A 22,445-nucleotide genomic window follows, 5' to 3' on the forward strand; every position below is an offset into this window, starting at 1 on the left:
TTTGAGTCCCAGGGCATTTGACCAGAAGTTGGCGTAATTTCACCTTCCACTACTTTTCCCATAACCCACACTACTCTATATTTAAATAAACAGTGTGGCGACAGGCAAGGGAGACATGTGGGATTATGCAGTGGGGATGGCCTTTCATTGGAACCCACTGTCACTGGGTCAGGCACCCTGATTGCCATTCTGCACTTGCAGCCCCAAGGATCAGCAGCCTTCCTATCATGTAGGTCTCTGCATAGGAACTGAAAGTAAAGCTTGTATTTAATTCAAAATACTTTGCCTCCCTTAATTTTTGTAACCCAGCACCAACTTTGCATTTATTTTCCCTACAGCAAAACTGAAGCAGATGTCAGTCAGCAGTCTCAGTAATGCCTCCCTGCAGGTTCTCCTCCAGGCCGTTGGGGATGGTGGGAGGTCCTCTTCCCTGTAGATGGAGTCTGAAGACCCACCCGCCTGACCAAGGCAGCCTGGATGGAGGTAGCAGAGGAGGTCTTGAACCATGGTGTGATGCAGCAAACCTGGGTTCAGTGTCAGAAATAGATCAATGACTTGCTCAGAGGTGCTAGGTCAAGTGATTTTGGCAAAGCAGCTCCATTGTTTTCCTCCCTGGCTTCGTCTAAGACAGAGGGTAGACAAGGCATGCAGTGGAATGCTTGAGCAGCCTTGGTGCCTTTCACTGTGCACCAAGATGACGATTGGCATTGCTTATTGCTTGGATGCGTTGTGCGAAGGCCGCTGTGGAATGAGTGTCAATGCATGTTATGCAATGGTTTTGATGCATCTTTAGACATGTCATTAAATCTATACTGTCTCCTGCAGGATAAAATGGACCCACAAACAAACAAAGTGAGCAAGCTAAAATGGGAGAAGGTGTCCCTGCAATCAGGATGCTGAACCCAGCTGAGGCGGAGGCATCTAAGATTACCAGGGAGGCACAGCAATCGCAGATTGTGAGGCAGGATCTACAAGGATGATCAGGATAAAGTGCCATCTCCACTCTTGCAGCTATATGCAGTAACCAAAGGAAAATGTGAACTTATGGGCATCTGATGCTTAAAGTGCCTATGTTTGTGTCTCCACTGCAGGTGCCTGCACTCAAATCATGGAATGCCACATGGCCCAAGACTCCTCCTCTGGGTGGGAAGGTGCCAGTGCCCTAGAGGGTGCACCATCACCTACCTCTCCTTCCACCTCCCTCTGCAGATACAGTCCAGTGTTGGGGGGGGGAAGGGGGGTTGCTTAAAGATTAGAATCTGGGGTCATACGTTGGTGCTCATGATAGCAGCTGAGGGAGTATTTGCCACCTGGGTCCCCTGACAATTGGAGGACTGTTGGGGACCAGGCCCCTACTCAGCCCTACGCTCATGATGATCTTCTGTTGGAACGGGAAGTCATCTGGATATGCAGCAAAGCCATGTGGAAAATATGTTGGAGATGCCAGAGGTCATGTGTGGCTTTGCGAGTGCCATGGAGTCCATGCAAACCATGACATCTGCCATGTCCCAGGCATATGAGCATATGGCTTCGTCAGCCGACAGTTTGGCAAGCTCTTTGGCGCATCCGATTGCATATGACTTAAGTTCTCAATCTGGCCTGCACTCCATCAGTACTGCCATGGTCTCCATGCAGAAGAGTTTAAGCAAGAGGGGGAAGAAGAACCTGCACCTTGCTGCAGGTGCTCCTGCCCCTCGGAGACAGACAGGTGCTATCTTGCACACAGAGGATGGGCACGTGCCAGCTGCCCCAGGGCCCTCCTCTCAGGACACTCCAGCATAAGCAGTGTCTTGTCCTCCCCCAACATTGACCCCCTTACCTCCAGCAGGCAAGCACAAGGAGGATAATCAACACTGCAGCAGACCCCCAGTAGGATGGAGCCATCAAGGCCCCGTTTCTACAGAGGACGCCTACCACAGTCATCCATCGCAACGTCACAGTGTATTGAGCAGATTGCCTCCACCTCAGCTGCTAATGTCAGGGTTGCACCTAGAAGTAGTGGTGGGAAATGTAAAATGAAAAGGTTATGAGCACAAAGGTGGTATGGGTGCTGTTAATAATGGCCATGTTTATCAAATTTGAATACATTAACTTATAATCCATTCTCATCTCATTTGCCTGGTTTTATTTGAAGAGGAAAATGTTATCTGGAGGCATATTGCACTAATGCATTGTTGCTTGCAATGTCTTTCAGAAAGTGTCCAGTGTCCATTTCTCAGTTTTATGAGAGCCTTCAGTCCTTGATGGCTATATAACATTGGTACATTGTTCAATGTTCAAAGTGCAAACATGTCTTCCATGTTGAGTGCTCACAAGCTTACTTTCCTAGCATGACATCTGCTGTGCACAAAGTACTGCAACAGTACAGCTTCCAATGTACTGGTTAATGCCTGATGTAATTCAAAAATTTTTTACATGTAGACGCATGTTGCTTTTGATGAAGCAGGTCGCATAAAGGCCACTTACAACATCTCCACTGCAGGTTTGGGACATGTCGGAAGAGTCCTTTTTGATTGCAGCAATGATTAACACCTCGGCTATTTGTGAACATAATTGGAGAATGTATGTTTTCATCTGTCAATCACTTTTCACATTGGGTTACTGTTGTCAGAAGTGCAAATATGAGGTGCTCCCTGATGTCCCTTGCATGTCTCTTCATGGTCCTTCTATTACAGAATTGTTATCCTCCTCACCCTCTTCATACTAATCCTTATCTGCAAAGGACTGTTCTTCCTCCTAATCTTCCACCTGCAGAAAGTAGCCATGTCTAAGTGCCAGGTTGTGTAATGCACAGGAGACAACCATGACTCATGAGACCCTCTCTGGTGTTTCATGAGCCCCTCCAGACACTAAGGCAGTGTAAGGGCATTTTAAAAGTGCCAATGGTGTTATCACATATAGCCTTAGTGGATAGCATATATATACATATAGCCTTTTGCATTTATCTTCAGCTCTGCTTTGGGGACGACTCAATGTCAACTATGTAGCAAAGGGGCAACCTTTTGTCACGTTGGATCATTCAATAATTTCATGCAGCTGTTTTTTTTTTTGAAGAGATACAGCACTGAAACAGGCCCTTCGGCCCACCGAGTCAGTGCCAACCATCAACCACCCATTTATACTGATCCTAAACTAATTCCATATTCCTACCACATCCCCACCTGTCGAGATATGTCCCTACCACCTACCTACACTAGGGGCAATTGCTAATGGCCAATTTACCTATCAACCTGCAAGTCTTTGGCATGTGGGAGGATACCGGAGCACCCGGAGGAAACCCACACAGACACAGGGAGAACTTGCAAACTCCACACAGGCAGTACCCAGAATTGAACCCGGGTCGCTGGAGCGGTGAGGCTGCGGTGCTAACCACTGCGCCGCCCATTTTTTTTGTTCCCGCTTTCACCCCATATCCTTTGATCCCTTTCACCCCAAGCTGTGTTTGTCAAAAAGACAAACATTGGAAACATTCTCCTGTCCTCACAAAAACAGTTGAATGTTCAAATATTGGAAGCCTTTGTGATTCACTCATGCAGTAGTTATCTCCCAGGGAGATTTAATGGCCCCATGAGTGAGCAGTCGATAGTCCCTTGCACTCTAGGGAAACCAGCAATGGCGGAGGAGTCCACAGAGCATGCTGCATGGCTGTCCTAGTCTACAGGTAAGTAGATAAATTCATTGGCAGGGAGAAATAGGGCATTGTCAACTCTTCTATACAACTGTGTCACACACTGTAATATGCCACATGTCGCCCATTCCACCCTGGAAGACGGCAGTATGCAATCAGTTGAGTGCAGCATTCACCTTGAGGGAATGTGGCATGGGTGTCCCCCAAAACCTAAGAGGATGCAGGATATGCTGCAGCATCATAGATTTTACTGTGATTATTTACTGATACATTCTTATGCATCTCTGGCACTGCACTCTGACATTTGAAGGTAATTTCTCCTTGCCCTGAGGATGCGATATACCAGCACCCGTCTTCGATCATACTATTCCTGCATGTTGTCAGTCACTACATCCTCACCTTCCTGCTCTGCCTGTTGGCATTCAGGCATCATGCACAGAAGGAAAGATCCATCATTAGTTGCTCCATGTGCTCCTCATCCCATGGCATTAGAAAAATGGTGGGGGGGGGATGGGGGAGGGTGAAGCGAGTATGATGCACATCTCGCTGCAGCTTTGCAAATAATGAAGTGAGCATAATGTTCAATTCAACCTTCTGATGCCAGTCAGCAGAAACATCCAGGCAATATGCAGTCTATTTTTTCTGTGCCTTAGAGATGTAGCCAGGTTGAGTATCCACCCACAAATCATTTGTCTTTTCCCACTCACATTGCAATCCTTGAGTGACCACATGGTTTTCATTATCAATTGAGAAAATGCTGCGGGTGCAATTTAAGGCAAGCCTCCTCACCTTCCAATCTCCTTCCAGCCTGAAGGCATTATCCTCAATACATCCAATGTAATCTTAATCCTTCCCTCTGTTGGCATTGTTACCAACCCAACCCCCCATTACCATGCAGTGTCACAATCAATTTATTCACACCATCCTTCTTCTGCCCCACCCCCCTTCCTACTCCCATTACAATCAAAATGCCCACTCTGACCCTTCATCCTCCTGAAATCAAACTGATATTACTGCCGAATCCCCTTCACCTCCCTGTGCGTACCTTAGAGTACCCAACCCTAACTCTTGACCTTCTCCCCTATTGAATCCATTTGCTTCCATTGACTGTGATCGTTCCCTCTGCCAGCCAGCACACTGAATTTGCATCATCGGTCCCCAATGTCGACAGCACTCATCCCTCCATGTTCTTCTGTTTGCTAATACTTAAATCCACCCAACACTGCAGCCACCCACAGCCAGCCTCAGGAGCAAAAACAGCTAATACATACCCTGAACGCTCCCTTCCTCCCTCCGATATTCCATGCCCCAATCAACCAGCCCTGGTTTCTCCCCTGCTCCTCCATGCATCCAGTAACTCCACCCTTGGTTCTCCCGGACTTCCTTCACGTAGATCCAGTAATCCACCCTGTTCGCACCGAGTAGCTTTCCCTGCTCCTCCCATATAGTCCAGGTAAACCCCACTATTTCTGAGTAACACCCCCTGCTCCTCCATGGACCCAGTAAACCCCACCCTATTGAGTAACCTCCCCTGCTCCTCTATGCATCAGGTAACCCTACTCTGTTCACCCTGAGTAATGCTCCCCCTGCTCCTCCATGTGAACCACCACCACCACCCCCCATGTCTTCTCAGCCATCCCGAGAAGAATTGCCCTTGCTGTTGGTGAGCCTGGAGGCAAACATCCAATAATGCTCAATGCTCGCATCCATTTGGCCGATGAGTTCAAGACAAACACTAACCCCGGACTCAACTACACAAAGCTGACTGTTGCATGTCACTTTCAAACAAACAAACATGAAGTGGGTGGCACAGGAATAGTGCTTGCCATTCATTTAAGCTGGCAGATAGGACTTAATTGAAATTAAGTTTAGGGTAATGAGTATTCATGGTATTTCAATAAATACAAAGCTGCAATCCATCACCGTACAGGGGAACCCCAAAATGCTGCAAACAAGTCACTGACTTAAATTTTAGCAAATAAATTCCACTGTCAGAAATCCGAAACACCTCCTGCCTAATTTAATCACTCCACATGCCAAAGATTCTGCTCTTGCAGTGCCCATAAAATGCCACCATTAACTTTGTTTTGTTTCTTGCTCCACATATGCTGCCAGACCTGCTGAGTATTTCCAGCATTTTCTGCTTTTATTATCCCAAATGGAATGTATTTGGGACAAGATTATTAATATTCACTTCAAGATAATGAAGAATTGAAATTGTGACTGGAGAAAACTACAAAACCAGGGCAAAAGTCAGCAAAATAAAAATCAAAGGAAACCATAAATATAAGCAACTCATTTACACATAGCATTGTAGCTTCCCGCTGGCTAAGTTGAAGCACTCAAGGAGTACTCCATTTAGCAGATAGTTAGGGAAATAAGGATTATATAAATCGGAGGGGAAAATCTTCTAAACATATGGATTAGATTACAGGTGAAACAGCAGACTATAAACCCCTCCAGTTTTGTTCAAAAAAAAGAGACAAATAAACAGACCACAAATAGATCCATTAGTTTACTTCTATTCCATGCAAAATATTGGAATTGTGTAAACCTGGAGGATTATTAGGCAATAATCTTGTAAACTGCAGTCAATATGACAAGGAGTATATTGAACCTCCTCAACCCAAGTGGACTGTGGGAAATGCAATGGTGTTGTGTATCTGGACTTCCCAAAAGGCATTTGACAATGTTTCACATTAGAGGGTACTTGTTGAGCTCAAAGCTACAGGAATTCAGGGAAAATCTTGGGATGTGTAAGGAATTCGGTGATGGAAAACAGACACATGATTGTAAGAGGTGTTGTAATTCTCCCTCCTCACAAGCCAACAATGTGGGGTGCCCTAAAGTTCAGTGTTACTGTTTAATTTATCAGTGATTTGGATTCCAAAATTCAGTGCAAGCTAATTAAATTAGCAAATGGTACCAAACCAGGAGGGAGCATGGAATAAAAAAGGAAGCAATTGAGAAATTATAAAAAAGTTAAAATGTATATGGACAGAACAATGGTTGATCAAATTCCATGCAGACAAGCATAAAGCAATGCTCGTAGGGAGGAAAACTATGTGATATACATACTCCATGACTGGTGTTGAAATAGCTAAGGAAAAAGTTGAAAGAGAATTAGAAGTAGATTCAACAATTAACAGGTTCAACCAAAAAGGTTTGATAGCATAGTGATTATGCACTGGACCTAATGATCCAGAGCTACGAGTTCAATCCCACCACAGCAGTTGGGGAATTTAGTGCTGAATTTTTCCGAGGAGGCTGAAGTCCCATCATTGGGGCCAAAAGCAGGAGCCGACACTGCTCTGGTGGGCGGTGGGACCAATTAGCAGGGTACCACTGAGGCCACTGTCCAATTAAAGACAGCAGACAGAATCGTGAGTGCAGGAGGCAGCCATTTGGCCAATCGTATCTGCACTGGTTCTTAAAGAGCAATTCCCTCAGTTCCATTCCCCTGCCCTCTCCCCATAACCCTGCACATTCTTCCTTTTCATATAACTAATTCTTTTCTGAATGCTTCAATTGAACCTGCCTCCGCCACTTTCTCAGGTAGCACATTCCAGACCTTAACCACTCTCTGCGTGAAAAAGTTTTTCCTCATGTCACTTTTGCTTCTCGTACCAAATACTTTAAATCTGTGCCCTCTCATTCTCAATCCTTTCACAAGTGGGAACAGTTTCTCTCTATCTACTCTGTCCAGCCCCCTCATGATTTTGAATACCTCTATCAGAGATGATTTGATACGGGTATTCAAAATCATGAGTGGTCTGGACAGAGTAGATAGAGATGCCTCCTGCCCTCTTCAGAGCTGGTGATCAATGCCGCAACACCCTCAAAGGCAGGTAGGTTCTCCTGTGGAAGCAGAGGCCAGGAAGGCAGACAGGCCCTGGTGATCGGGGGTGGTGGGTGTTATTGCAGTGGCGGCGGGTTAGGTGCAGGGACAGCCTTTGTTGCTAGGGACCCATCCATGGGCCATGGAGCAACCATCAAGGAGGGGCCTCCAACCCCAGGAACCCATTGGGAGGCCACCAGGGTCTTCCTGCAGTGTCCCCATGCTGTGGCTGGCACTTCCAACGTGGGCAAATTACCCATGGGGCAGGAACTGGCCTTTAAATCCTTAAGTGGCTCAACTGGCCACCCGGTAGGTGGCTGAGCAGTTAAGGTTCCCACCACTGGCCATAAGGCATGGTGGTGGGAAGATGTTGGGCTCCCCTCCTAACACCTTCCCCTGCCATATTGCCAGCTGCCCAGTTCATCTCTAGTAGATAGAGAGGATGTTTTCCCTCTTGAGGGAGTCCAAGACTAGGGGGGACAGAATCAGGGGTCTCCCATTTAAGATGGACATGAGAAGGAATTTCTTCTCAGAGGGTTGTTATTCTTTGGAATTCTGTACCTCAGGACAGTGGAAACTGGGTCATTGAATGTATTCAAGGCTGAGTTAGACAGATATTTGATCTACAAAGGGAATCAAGGGTTATGGGAGAGAAGCAGGAAAGTGGAGCTGAGGGCATGAACAGATCAGCCATGATCTTATTGAATGGTGGAGCAGGCGCAAAGGGCTGAATGGTCTACTCCTGCTCCCATTTTTTGTGTTCTTATGTTCAAAGGGCTGGGAAAATTCAACCCTTACATTCAGTTAATTAAATAAATCTCCAATAAAAGTTTAGTATCAGAAATGGTGACCATGAAACTACTGGATTGTAATAAAAAACCCATCTGGTTCACTCGTATCATTCAGGGAAGGAAATCTGCTGTCCTTATCTGTTCTGGCTTATATGTGACTCCAGACCCAGTGAGGTAGCTGACTCTAATCGGCCCTCTGAAATGGCCTAGTCAGCCACTCAGTTGTATCAAACCACTATTGAAGAGTCTAGTATAAATAAAACTGTGAAAGCAGCATGTGATAGTCAGAGCTAAGCGATCCCACAACCAACAGATCAGGTCAAAGCTCTGCCGTCCTGTCACATTCAATTGTGAATAGTGGTGGACAATTAAACAACTAGTGAGTATAGAAATAGGAGGATAGAGCAGATGAATATGTGGCTGGAGATGGTGCAGGAGGGAGGACTTTAGATTCCTGGGACATAGCAACCAGTTCTGGGGGAAATGGGACCTGTACAGGCTGGACAGTTTGCACCTGAACAGAGTTGGGGCCAATGCCCCAGATGGGGCAGATTGCTAGTGCTATTGGGGAAGGACTGAGTAACAGAAGGCAGATGGGAACAGGAGGTAACATTAGAGGGAAAACAAGGTGCACAAAGAATTGGGAGAGGCAGATGCATGGAGTAAAAAAAAATAGTAAGGTATCAGATGGGACCAGAGTAGGATGAAATGCAATAAAGGTGTAAATTGGATTTACTGTGCATGTATGTGAACACAGTGTTGTAAATAAGGTTGGTGAGCTGCAGGTGCAGGTAGCCACATGGTAAAATGACGACATGGCAATAATGGTGGCCTGGATAAAAAAAAAAAGGACTGGGTACTAAATATTCCTGGATACAAAGTGTTCAGGAAAGAAAGGAGGAGGGGTGGCAATATTGATTAAGGATATTCTTGAGGGGTCAATGACAGAATCTATTTGGTTAGAACTAAGAAACAATTGAGGTACCATTCACTATTGGGTGTATTCTGTAAGACACGAACTAGCAGGAAAGATATAGAGGAACAAATGTGCAAGGAAATTACAGAGAGGTACAGAAACTAGAGTAGTTATAATGGGGGACTTTATCCTAATACAGATAATATAGTATAAAAAAAGGACAGAGAGGGGAAAATGTTTCTAAAGTGCATTCAGGAGAATTTTAAAATCAGTATGATTTTGGTCCAATGAGGAAGGAGGCATTGCCAGATCTATTTATTTATTTAGAGATGCAGCACTGAAACAGGCCCTTCGGACAACTGAGTCTGTGCCGACCAACAACCACCCATTTATACTAACTCTACAGTAATCCCATATTCCCTACCACTACCTACACTAGGGGCAATTTACAATGGCCAATTTACCTGTCACCTGCAAGTCTTTGGCTGTGGGAGGAAACAGGAGCACCCGGCGAAAACCCACGCAGTCACGGAGTACTTGCAAACTCCACACAGGCAGTACCCAGAATCGAACCCGGGTCCCTGGAGTTAACCACTGTGCCACCCTGGTTCTAGGGAATGAGATAGGACAAGTGGATCAAGTGTCAGTAGGGGAACATTTAGATGAAAGTGATCGTAAAATCATAAGGTTTAGGATATCTATGGAAAAGGACAGGAACAATCCAGAGTAAAGATAATTAATTGGGGACAGGCCAATTTCAATGGGGTGAGAATGGATCTGGCCCAGATAAACTGGAATCAAAGATTGACAGGCAAAAGCATAACTGAACATAGGCTGCCTTAAAAAAAAAGGAGATAGTTTGGATACAGTTGAAGTACAATCCCACAAGGGGAAAAAGCAGCACAAACAAATTCAAAGCTCCTGAATGACGAGAGAGCGTGCGAGAGCGAGAAGCAGAAAAAGGGTGCTTATGAACGATGTCAGATTGATAATACAAGTGAGAACCATATTGAATATGGAAAGTTCAGAGGGGAAGTGAAAAAAGAAATAAGAGCAGCAAAAAGAGTACAAGAGACTGGCAGCCAACATAAAAGGAATTCAAGTCTTCTACAGGTATATAAATAGTAAAAAAGAGGAGTAGGGCCGATTAGGGGCCAAAGAGGGGATTTATGCATGGAGCAGAGAGCATTGCTGAGATACTAAATGACTACTTTTCATTTAACTTTACCAAAGGAAGAAGATGCTGTTGCCCAGATCATAGTGAAGGAGGAGATAGTGGAGACACTAGATGGGTTAAAAATTGATGAAGGGGAGGTATTAGAAAGGCTGGCTGTACTTAAAGTTGATAAGTCATCAGTACCAGATCAGACACATCCAAGGATACTGAGGGAAGTAAGGGTGGAAATTGCAGAGGCACCAGCCAGAATATTCCAATCTTCCTTAGATTTGGGATGGTAACAGAGGAATGGAGAATTGCTAATGTTACATCCTTGTTCAAAAAAAAAGGGTGAAAGGATAAGCCCAGAAACTACAGGCCAGTCAGTTTAACCCTTGGTAGTGGGAAAGCTTTTAGAAACAATAACCTGGAACAAAATTAGCAGTCACTTGGACAACTGTGGATTAATTAAGGAAAGCCAGCACCGATTTACAAAGGGAAAATGTGTTTAACTAATTTGATTGAGTTTTTTTTTTAAATGAGGTAACAGAGAGAGCAGACAAGGGTAATGCCGTTGTGATGTACATGGATTTCCAAAAGGCTTTTGGTGAAGTGCCACATAACAGGCTTGTCAGCAAAGTTAGAGCCCATGGAATAAGAGACAGTGGCAGTAAAGATAAGTTGTCTGAGTGGCAGGAAACAGTAATGGTGAACTTTTTTTTTTTTAGGACTGGTGGCCGGTATATAGTGCAGTTCTCTGGGATTGGTGTTATGCTTGTCTTGATCCTTGAGTGTGCAGGGCACAAGTTCAAAATTTGCAGATGATACAAAATTTAAGAAGTATTGTGAACTGCGAGGAGAATAGTGATGGTCTTCAAGAGGGCATAGACAGGCTGGTGGAATGCGAGGACACATGGCAGACGAAATCTAAATGTAGAGAAGTGTAGTGTAAAGGGGATACATTTTGGTAGGGAGATTGAGAAAAGGCAATATAAATAAAGGATAGCATTCTAAAAAGGTTGCTGGAGTAGAAGGACCTGAGAGTATATGTACACAAATCATTGAAGGTGGCAGGGCAGGTTGAGAGAGCAGTTTATAAGGCATGTGGGATCCTGGGCTTTATAAACGAGGCATCAAGTGCAAAAGCAAGGAAGGTGAACCTTTAGACAACACTGGTTCAGCCTCAACTGGAGCATTATGTTCAATTCTGGACACCACACTTTAGGAAGGGGGTGAAGGCATTGAAGAAAGTGCAGAAAGGATTTACAAGAATGGCTCCTGGAATGAGGGACTTCAGTCGTGAGGATAGATTGGAGAAGCTGAGGTTGTTCTCAGAGAAGAGAAAGTTGAGAGAAGATTTGATAGAGGTGTTCAAAATCATGAGGGGTCTGGACATAGAGAGAAACTGTTTAAATTGGTGTCCCTTCCACCAATGTAAGTTATAGGCAAAAGAACTGGAGGCGACATGTGTAAACGGCCAGGATGGTTGAATGGCCTACTTCTGTGTTGTAACTATTCTATGATTGTTGGTAGATGCCAGGATTGGCTGAAGACGGACATCTGTGATGCTGGGGACCTCAGGAGAAGGCAGAGATGGATCATCCATCTGTCACTTCTGGGTAAATATGCATGCAAATGCTTCAGCCTTGTCATTTGCATTGATGTGCTGGGCTCCCCCATCATTGAGAATGGCTATTTGTGGAGCCTTCTCCTCCTGTCAGTTGTTTAATTGTCCACCACCATTCATGACTGAATGTGGCAGGACTGCAGAGCTTAGATCTGATCTGTTTGTTGTGGGATTGCTTAGCCCTGTCTATCGCATGCTGATTCTACTGTTTGGCATGCAAGTAGTCCTGTGTTGTAGCTTCCCCAGGCTGACACCTCAATTTTAGGTGTGACTGGTGCTGCTCCAGGCATGCTATCTAGAACTGTTCATTGAACCAAGGTTGGTCCCCTGGCTTGATGGCAATGAGAGTGGGGGGTATGCCAGGCCATGAGGTTACAGATTGTGGTTGAATACAATTCTGCTGCTGCTAATAGCCCACAGCACCTCATGGATGCCCAATTTTGAGTTGCTAGATCTGTTCAAAACCTATCCCATTTGGCACAGTGGTAGTGCCACACAACACGACGGTGGGCATCCTCCATGTGAAGATGGGAGGACTCTGCAGTGGTCACTCCAACCAATACTGTCATAGACAGATACATTTGCAACAGGTAGATTGATGAGGACAAGGTCAAGTAGGTTTATCCCTCTCGTTTTTTTCTCTCACCACCCGCTGCAGACCCAGTCTAGCAGCTATGTTGTTTAGGACTAAGTCACCTCAGTCATTAGTGGTGCTACCGAGCCACACTTGGTGATGGACATTGAAGTCCCCCACCCAGAGTACACTCTGTGCCCTTGCTACCCTTGGTGCTTCTTCCAATTTGTGTTCAACATGGAGAAGCACTGATTCATCTGCCAAGGGTGGGAGTGGAGGGGCAGTAGGTGGTAATCAGCAGGAGGTTTCCTTGCTGATGTTTAACTTGATGCCATGTGACTTCATGGCATCCAGAGTCACTATTGAGGACTCCCAGGGCAACTCCCTCCTGACTGTATACCACTGGCCATCATTTCTGGTAGGACAGGACATACCCAGGGATGGCAATGGTGGTGTCATGGACATTATCTGTAAGGTATGATTCCATGAGTATGATTTATGTCAGGCTCTTGCTTGACTGGTCTGTGGGACAGCTCTCCCAATTTTGGCACAAACCCCCAAATGTTAGTAAGGAGGACTTTGCAGGGTTGACAGGGCTGGGGTTGCCGTCGTCATTTCCCGTGCCTAGGTTGATGCCGGGTGGTCCATCATCCAGTTTCATTCCTTCTTTTACACTTTGTAGTAGTTTGATACAACTGAGTGGCTTGCTAGGCCAGTTTAGAGGGCTTTTCAGAATCAACCACATTGCTGTGGGTCTGGAGTCACATGTAGGCCAGACCAGGTAAGGATGGCAAATTTCCTCCCTAAAAAGGACATTAGTGAACTAGATGGATTTTTACAACAAAAATCGACAATGGTTTCATGGTCACCATTAGACTAGCTTTTAATTCCAGGTTTATTAATTGGATTCAAATTTCACTATCTGGCATTCGAACCCTCATCCCTATAGCATTAGCCTGGGTCTCTAGATTACCAGTCTAGTGACATTATCATTGCCTCTCCTCAAATTATTTTATTAAGCTCAAACTTACTTTATTGCCTCTTTCTCACTCTTGCAGGCCAAGTATCTTTGTACCTGTGCTTGGTTACAACCGTAGATTGCTGTCCACGACATCATACCTCCAATGCCTACAGTCCAAAATGTGTACATTTTCCTTGGGTCAGGATCAAAGCTGAAAGAAAAATATCCCCCAATTATTTCACCAAACATAACTTTGGTACGTCTTCTACTTGCATCTGTTTCTAACTAAGCAAAACACTTGTTATGACCCCTATTCCGATTATATTCCAGTTGCTTTGTTGCCTTCCCCAGGTCATGGCTGTTTCCCAGGTAGGTGGAAGTATCATTCCTATATTTCCTTCTTCTGACCATCAACTATCCATTTAGCCCACTTGCTTTTGCAACATAAATAATTCCTGATTTATTATTCAACCTAGTAGTCAATATCAAAGGCAGGTAAATGCTATTGAGGTATAGATCAACTGTGATTAAATGTGGGAATAGGTTCAAAGGGTACAATGCCCTAATCCTCTTTCTGTCAAGTTCTTTTCTATCTACATAAGAAAAGCTGTATGCCACTTCCAGCTCGTGTGAAGTGATATTACATTAAAGCTGAAATTTAAAAACTGAAGCCACGATTTTAATGTGACCTACTGGAGGGCACAAGGCAAATTCAGTTTGGGTGTCCATTTTATACCTTGTCCTATTTTATGCTCCATTGACTTCAAAGTGCAAAATGTGCATGTGATCCCGTTCTCATTGGGTGGGCTAGGTTAAAGCTGGGGCTTAAATGTGCAATCAAGCCCCAAGAGAAACATTCTTGCACATAGAAAATGCTGATTAGCACATTTGCATGGAGCTCATTAATTCTCCACTGTAAACATTCAACATCAATAAACACTCAAGACAAAAATACTCACTCTAAAAGATGAGTCCGGCTACCATTTTTTGCAATGTTCCAAATCTTTCCAGGCCCTCCAACGTGAATTGATCCCTGAATAAGTACGGTTACAAGGCCAATCACCATGATACAGAGTTGGAATACATCTGTCCACACAACAGCTTTGATACCACCCTGAGAAGAAATTACAAACAATAGATTTAAATCAGTAGCCAAGTGAGAGATGATAATGCTGAAAATGACTGTACTGTGACTCTTGATAAAAGTGGTCAATCCAGTCACATTTATAGTCCTCATAGCTGACTCTCTCATTGATCGGAATATAGGAACAGAATGGGCCATTCAGTCCCTCAAGCCTATTCTGCCATTCAGTGAGATCATGGCTAATCTGTATTCTAATTCCAGAGGCCTTAGCTCCATATCCCTTAAGTCCCTTGGCTAGAAAAAGATCGATCGATCTCAGATTTAAAATTATTAATTGAGTTAGCATCTACTGCTTTTTTGTGGGAGTGAGTTCCACACTTCTACCACCCTTTGCATGAAGTGTTTCCTAATATCTCTTAAATGGGATTATGTCCCCTTCTCCTAGACTACCCCACTGACAGAAGTTTCTCTCTAACTATTCTATTAATTCCTTTCAAAATTCTAAAAACAAATCACCCCTTAACATTCTTTATTTCAGGGACTACAAAGTTTATGTACTCTCTCCTCATAATCTAAACTTTGGGCCCAGGTGACATTCTGGTGTATCTGCGCTGTATTACCAAGTACAGTCTGAGTAAAGTAGCATAGTGTACACGTTACTGAACTAGTAATCCAGAGGCCTGGAACAAAGATCTGGAAACAGGAGTTCAAATCCCATGAAGTCAGCTAGGGAACTTAAATTCAGTTAATCAAATAATTTCAGAAATGAAAAGGTAGTATCAGTAATGGTGACACCATGAAAATACCAGATTGTTGTAAAAACCCATCTGGTTTTATATTTTCCTTTAGTAATGCCCGTAACTGGTTTGGCTTTTATGTTACTCTAGCCCCACAGCAATGTGGTTGACTTAACTTCCCTCTGAAATGGCCTAGCAAGCCATGCAGTTGTAACAAAAAAATCAATACAAATAAAACAGCCCAGGTGGACCACCTAGCATTAACTTCAGTATTGGACATGACAAAGGCACACCCAGCCCAGTGAACTCTGCAACATCCTCTGCAAAAGCATTTGAGACTTGTATCAAAATTGGTACAGCTATCCCACAGACTCATCAAGCAACAGCCTGACAGTCGCACATGTAGAATCATACCTTTGAGACCATGTCCAATACTCCATCACCATTCCTGGGTTATGTCCTGATCCACAGGCAGAACAGACTCAGGTGGCAGAACCATGGTATACAGCTAGGAGGGAGTGACCCTGGGAGTCCCCAACAAGGACTCCAGACCCCAAGAAGTCTCATGGCATAAAGTCAAAGATGGGCAGGGAAACCTCCTGCTGATTACCACCAGCTGCTCTCCTTCAGCTGAAGGAGTACATCTTTATGTTGAACACCACTTGGAAGAATGAGGGCATTGAAGGTACTCTAGGTGGGCTACTTCAATATGCAACCACTACTGACTGAGCTGGCCCAGTTCTGAAGGACATAGCTGCCAGAGCGGGCTTGTGGCAGCTGGAGAACCTAGACAAGGGAAAAACCTGCTTGACCTTATCCTTACCAATCCACCTGAAACAGATGCATCTGTCCATCACTGACCGGTGCTCAGTCCTTGTGGAGATGAAGTCCTATCCTCACGCTAAAGAGACATTCCATTGTGTAGTGTGGCACAACCACTGTACTAAACAGTACAGATTCAGAACAGATCTAGCAGCTCAAAACTGGGCAGCTAGGAGGCACTGTGGACCATCAGCAGTCCTGGCCTGGCATATCCCTCTCTTTACCATCACAAGTAGGGACAGACAGTGAGCTCGTAATCTAGTGAACTGGGTTGAGGCCCTGAGGATATGGGTTCAAATCCCACCATGGCAGCTGGTGGAATTTAAATTTAAATAGTAATCTAGAACTGAAAGCTAGTCTTAGAAATGGTGCCATGAAATCATCAACAACTGTTGTAAAAACCATCTGGTTCACTAATGTCTTTTAAGGAAGGAAATCTGCTGTTCTAAACTGGTTTGGCCTACATGTGACTCCAAACCCATAGAAATGTGGTGGACTCTTAACTGCCCTTTGAAATGGCCTAGTAAGCCACTCCGTTATCAAGAGCAATTAGGGATGGGCAAAAAATGCTGGCCTTGCCAATGATGCCCACATCCCATGGAAAGAATTTTAAAAAAAGTCTGGGGTCCATCCCTGGTTCAATGAGGTATGCAGCAGAGCATGCCAGGAGCAGTGCTAGTTTTAGAGATACAGCACTGAAACAGGCCCTTCGGCCCACCGAGTCTGTGCCGACCATCAACCACCCATCTATACTAATCCTACACTAATTCCATATTCCTACCACATATCCCCACATTTCCCTACCACCTACCTATACTGGGGGCAATTGCTAATGGCCAATTTACCTATCAACCTGCAAGTCTTTGGCTTGTGGGAGGAAACCGGAGCACCCGGAGGAAACCCACGCAGACACAGGGAGAACTTGCAAACTCCGCACAGGCAGTACCCAGAATTGAACCCGGGTCGCTGGAGCTGTGAGGCTGCTGTGCTAACCACTGCGCCACTGTGCTAGGCGTAACTAAAAATGAGGTACAAACCTGGTGAAATTACAACACAGGACTACAGATATGCTAAAGAGCAGAAACAGCATGTGATAGAGCTAGGTGTTCCCACAACCAACTGGTCTGACCAAAGCTCTGCAGTCCTGCCACATCCAATTGTGAAATGACGGTTGGCAACTAATGGGAAGAGAGGGTCTATGAATATCCTAATCCTCAATGATGGCGGAGCCCAGAACTGGAGTGCAAAAAAAAAAGGCTGAATCATTTGCAACTACCTTCAGCCAGAGTACTGAGAGGATGATCCATGTTGGCCTACACCATCACAGAAGACAGTCTTCAGCTAATTCCATCCATTGCAGGTGATATCACGAAACGGCTGAAAGCACTGGATACTGCAAAGGCTATGGGCCCAACAATATCTTGTTGTAGTGAAGACTTGTGCTCCAGAACTGGTGCACTGCTAGCCAAGCTGTTCCAGTACAGCTACAACACTAGCATATACTAACAAAGTGGAGAACTGCCTAGGTATGCCCTGTCCACAAAAAGGCAGCCAAATCCAATCTGGCCAATTATCATCCCATCAGTCTACTCTCAATCATCAGCAAAGCGATGGAAGATGTCATTAACAGTGCTACCAAGCAGCACTTACTCAGCAATACCCTGCCCACCAATGCTCAGTTCAGACCTCGTTATAACTTTAGTCCAAACACAGACAAAGGGGCTGAATTCTAGAGGTGAGGAGAGTGTGACAGCCCTTCACATCAAGGTAGCATTTGACTGACTGGCATGGAAAACTGAAGTCAATGGGAATTGGGGGGGGTAAATAAAGAACACTCCAGTAGCTAGACTCACATCGGACACAAAGGAAGAGGTTTGTAGTTGTTGGAGGCCAATTATCTCAGTCTCAGGACATTACTTCAGGAGTTCCTCAGGGTAGTGTCCTAGGGCCAACTATCTTCAGCTGCTTCATTAATGACCTGTCCCGAATCATAAAATCAGAAGCTGAGATGCTCGCTGATGGTTGCACAGTGTTTAGCTGCATTTGTAACTTCTCACATAAATGAAGCAGTCCATGCCCGCATACAACAAGACCAGGACAACATTCTGGCTTGGACTGATAAATGGCAAGAAACATTTGTGTCACACAATTTCAAAGCAATGACTATCTCCAAGAGAGAGTCTAACCACCTCGTCTTAATATTCAAAAACATCAGCACTGAATACTGCACCATTAACATTCTGGGGGTCACCAATGACCTGAAATAAAACTGGACCAGCTATATAAATTGTGGCGACTAGAACAGGTCAGAGGCTGTCTATGCTGTAGCATGTGATTCATTCAAGGAAAAGGTAGTAAGGGGTCAGGGCAGGGATAGGCACAACCATGTTCAACCACAGACATTTGACAAAATTATTGACTCAGCCATGGACATGGGGGCAATTAATCTGTATATAAAGTGTATAGCCAACCTAATGCCATCAAAACAGTCTGATTTAAAACACATTCCTCCCTATTTAGAGAGACACCTGGCATAGTTTTTGCTTGCACAAGTAATTGATGCCTGCCCACACACTTGATGTAGCGATGCAGAGAATTTGGATAGATGTCCATCTGTCTCCCCTTTGTGCCCATCTCTATCTCCTCTCTCTCCCTCCTCCTCCCCCCCTCTCTATGCCTATCACTCTCCTCTCATCGTGCTCCCTAGGCCAGTGCTTTTTTTTTTAAAAAAACAAAAAAGGGCTGCCTGACTCTCAGCATGCTCCATCAGCACCATCTGAACCACCTCTAGGTGTGAACTGTTAATAGGCCACTTGAGGGCCTCAAATGGCCTCTGGGCGGTAAGGCCGTTGTCAACCTATCTCGTCACTGAAATAATTGGATTGCAACAGGTCCTCTGCCCTCATTCTATGGGCCCCCCCCCCAACACCTCTGAGCCTGTCTCAGGGGGACCATAAAATTCAGCCCCTGCGCTGTTAACTGCCAATCAGTGCTCAGCCAGCCCAAGCAGCCTGTTGTCAGTCACAGACACTGAGAACTATCAGACAGTGGCCGCCGTCCAGACACAAGTCCCGCCCACCCCCTCCACTCCACAAGCACGCACTCTTCAATGTGAAAATTCTCCACTTTTGTCAGTCTTCGGAGTAGAGAAGGAGGATAATATACATGACAATCCAGGGAAACTAATAATGACGTTTTCAAAAAATTAAGGGGAGCATTTAGGGTAGATAGAGATAAAAACATATGAACATACGAATTAGGAGCAGAAGTAGGCCATTCAGCCCCTCTAGACTGATCTGCCATTCAATATCATAGCCTTTCTGTTTGTGTCTCGAATTCCACGTTCCCACCTACCCCCGATAACCCTGATTTCCCTTGCCTAACAAGAATCCATCTACCTCTGCCTTAAAAAGATTCAATGACCCTGCCTCCGCCACTTTCTGAGGCAGAGTTCCACAACACTCCAAAAGAAAGAAATTCTCCTCATCTCAGTCCCAAAAGGACAACTCCTAAGTTCAAACACAGCGCCCCCTAGTGCTGGATCGCTCTCTCCCGCTCTCTTCTAAACTTCAGTCACACAAGCCCAGTCTGTCCAACGTTTCATAGAACATAGAACAGTACAGCACAGTACAGGCCCTTCGGCCCACGATGTTGTGCTGAACCTTTAACCTACTCTAAGATCAAACTAACTACCTACCCTTCATTCTACTATCATCCATGTACCTATCCAAGAGTTGCTTAAATGTCCCTAATGTATCTGCTTCTACTACCACTGCTGGCAGTGCATTCCACGCACCCACCACTCTGTGTAAAGAACCTACCTCTGACATCTCCCTGAAACCTTCCTCCAATCACCTTAAAATTATGCCCCCTGGTGATAGCCCTTTCCACCCCAGGAAAAAGTCTCTGGCTATCCACTCTATCTATGCCTCTCATCATCTTGTACCCCTCTATCAAGTCACCTCTCATCCTTCTTCGCTCCAATGAGAAAAGCCCTAGCTCCCTCAATCTTTCTTAGTAGGACATGCCCTCCAGTCCAGGCAGCATCCTGGTAAATATTCTCTGCACCCTCTAAAGCTTCCACATCCTTCCTATAATGAGGCGACCAGAACTGAACACAATACTCCAAGTGTGGTCGAACCAGGGCCTTATAGAGCTGCAGCATAACCTCGTGGCTCTTAAACTCAATCCCCCTGTTAATGAAAGCCAACACACCATACGCCTTCTTAACAACCCTATCAACTTGGGTGGCAACTTTGAACGATCTATGGACATGGACCCCAAGATCCCTCTGTTCCTCCACACTACCAAGAATCCTGTCTTTAAGCCTGTATTCTGCATTCAAATTCGACCTTCCAAAATGAATCACTTCACACTTTTCCAGGTTGAACTCCATCTGCCACTTCTCAGCCCAGCTCTGCATCCTGTCAATGTCCCGTTGCAACCTACAACAGCCTTCCACACTATCCACAACTCCAGCAACCTTTGTGTCATCAGCAAACTTGCTAACCCAGCCTTCCACTTCCTCATCCAAGTCATTTATAAAAATCACAAAGAGCAGAGGTCCCAGAACAGATCCCTGCGGAACACCACTGGTCACCGAGCTCCATGCTGAATACTTTCCATCTACTACCACCCTCTGTCTAAGGGCCAGCCAATTTTGTATCCAGACAGCCAACTTCCCCTGTATCCCATGCCTCCTCACTTTCTGAATGAGCCTACCATGGGAAACCTGATCAAACGCCTTGCTAAAATCCATATACACCACATCCACTGCTCTTCCTTCATCAATGTGTTTTGTCACATCTTCAAAGAATTCAATAAGGCTTGTGAGGCATGACCTGCCCCTCACAAAGCCATGCTGACTGTCTCTAATCAAACCATGCTTTTCCAAATAATCATAAATCCTGTCTCTCAGAATCCTCTCCAATAATTTGCCCACTACCGACGTAAGACTGACTGGTCTATAATTCCCAGGGTTATCCCTATTCCCTTTCTTGAACAAGGGAATAACATTTGCCACCCTCCAATCATCCAGTACTACTCCAGTGGACAGTGAGGACGCAAAGATTGGGATTTTCCTTAATCCTACCCGCCAAGACCTTTTCATGTCCCCTTCTAGCTCTCCTAAGTCCATTCTTCAGTTCCTTCCTGGCTACCTTGTAACCCTCTGGAGCCCTGTCTGATCCTTGCTTCCTCAACCTTAAGTAAGCTTCCTTCTTCCTCTTGACTAGCTGTTCCACATCTCTTGTCATCCAAGGTTCCTTCACCCTACCATCCCTTCCTTGCCTCATCGGGACAAACCTATTCAGCAGTCGCAGCAAGTGCTCCCTAAACAACCTCCACATTTTTGTCGTGCATTTCCCTGAGAACATCTGTTCCCAGTTTATGCTCCCCAGTTCCTGTCTAATAGCATTGTAATTCCCCCTCCCCCAATTAAATATTTTCCCATCCCGTCCGCTCCTGTCCCTCTCCATGACTATAGTAAAGGTCAGGGAGTTGTGATCACTATCACCGAAATGCTCTCCCACCGAGAGATCTGCCACCTGGCCTGGTTCGTTGCCAAGCACCAAGTCCAACATAGTCTCCCCTCTAGTCGGCCTATCTACATATTGAGTCAGGAAACCTTCCTGGACACACTTGACAAAAACTGCTCCATCCAAACTATTTGCACTAAGGAGGTTCCAATCAATATTAGGGAAGTTGAAGTCACCCTTGACAACAACCCTGTTACTTCTGCACCTTTCCAAAATCTGCCTCCCAATCTGTTCCTCCGTGTCTCTGTTGCTATTGGGGGGGGGGGGGGGGGTCTATAGAAAACTCCCCAAGTGACTGCTCCTTTCCTGTTTCTGACTTCCACCCATACTGACTCAGTAGACAAACCCTCCTTGACGACCTCCCTTTCTGCAGCTGTGATACTATCCCTGATTAGCAATGCCACTCCCCCACCTCTTTTACCTCCCTCCCTATTCCTTTTGAAACATCTAAACCCTGGAACATCCATTCCTGCCCCTCTGATATCCATGTCTCCGTAATGGCCACAACATCGTAGCTCCAAGTACTGATCCATGCTCTAAGTTCATCACCCTTATTTCTGACACTGCTTGCATTAAAATAGACACACTTCAACCCATCATACTGGCTGCAACTTTGCCCTGTCAACTGTCTAACCTTCCTCAGACTCTCTGCACTCGGTATCTGCCTGTTCAACAGCTACCCCATCCACTGATCCGTAGCTCCGGTTCCCATCCCCCTGCCAAACTAGTTTAAACCCTCCCGAAGAGCTCTAGCAAACCTCCTGCTCATTCCAG

At 45.2% G+C, this 22,445-nt stretch overlaps 1 pseudogene; it reads right to left on the reverse strand.

Moving 5' to 3' along the window:
* Positions 1 to 22,445, reverse strand: part of LOC137384587 (sodium/iodide cotransporter-like) — a 197,369-nt pseudogene that overhangs the window by 83,267 nt on the left and 91,657 nt on the right.

The sequence above is a fragment of the Heterodontus francisci genome, chromosome 26 (assembly GCF_036365525.1).
Source record: "Heterodontus francisci isolate sHetFra1 chromosome 26, sHetFra1.hap1, whole genome shotgun sequence".
Classification (NCBI taxonomy): domain Eukaryota; kingdom Metazoa; phylum Chordata; class Chondrichthyes; order Heterodontiformes; family Heterodontidae; genus Heterodontus; species Heterodontus francisci.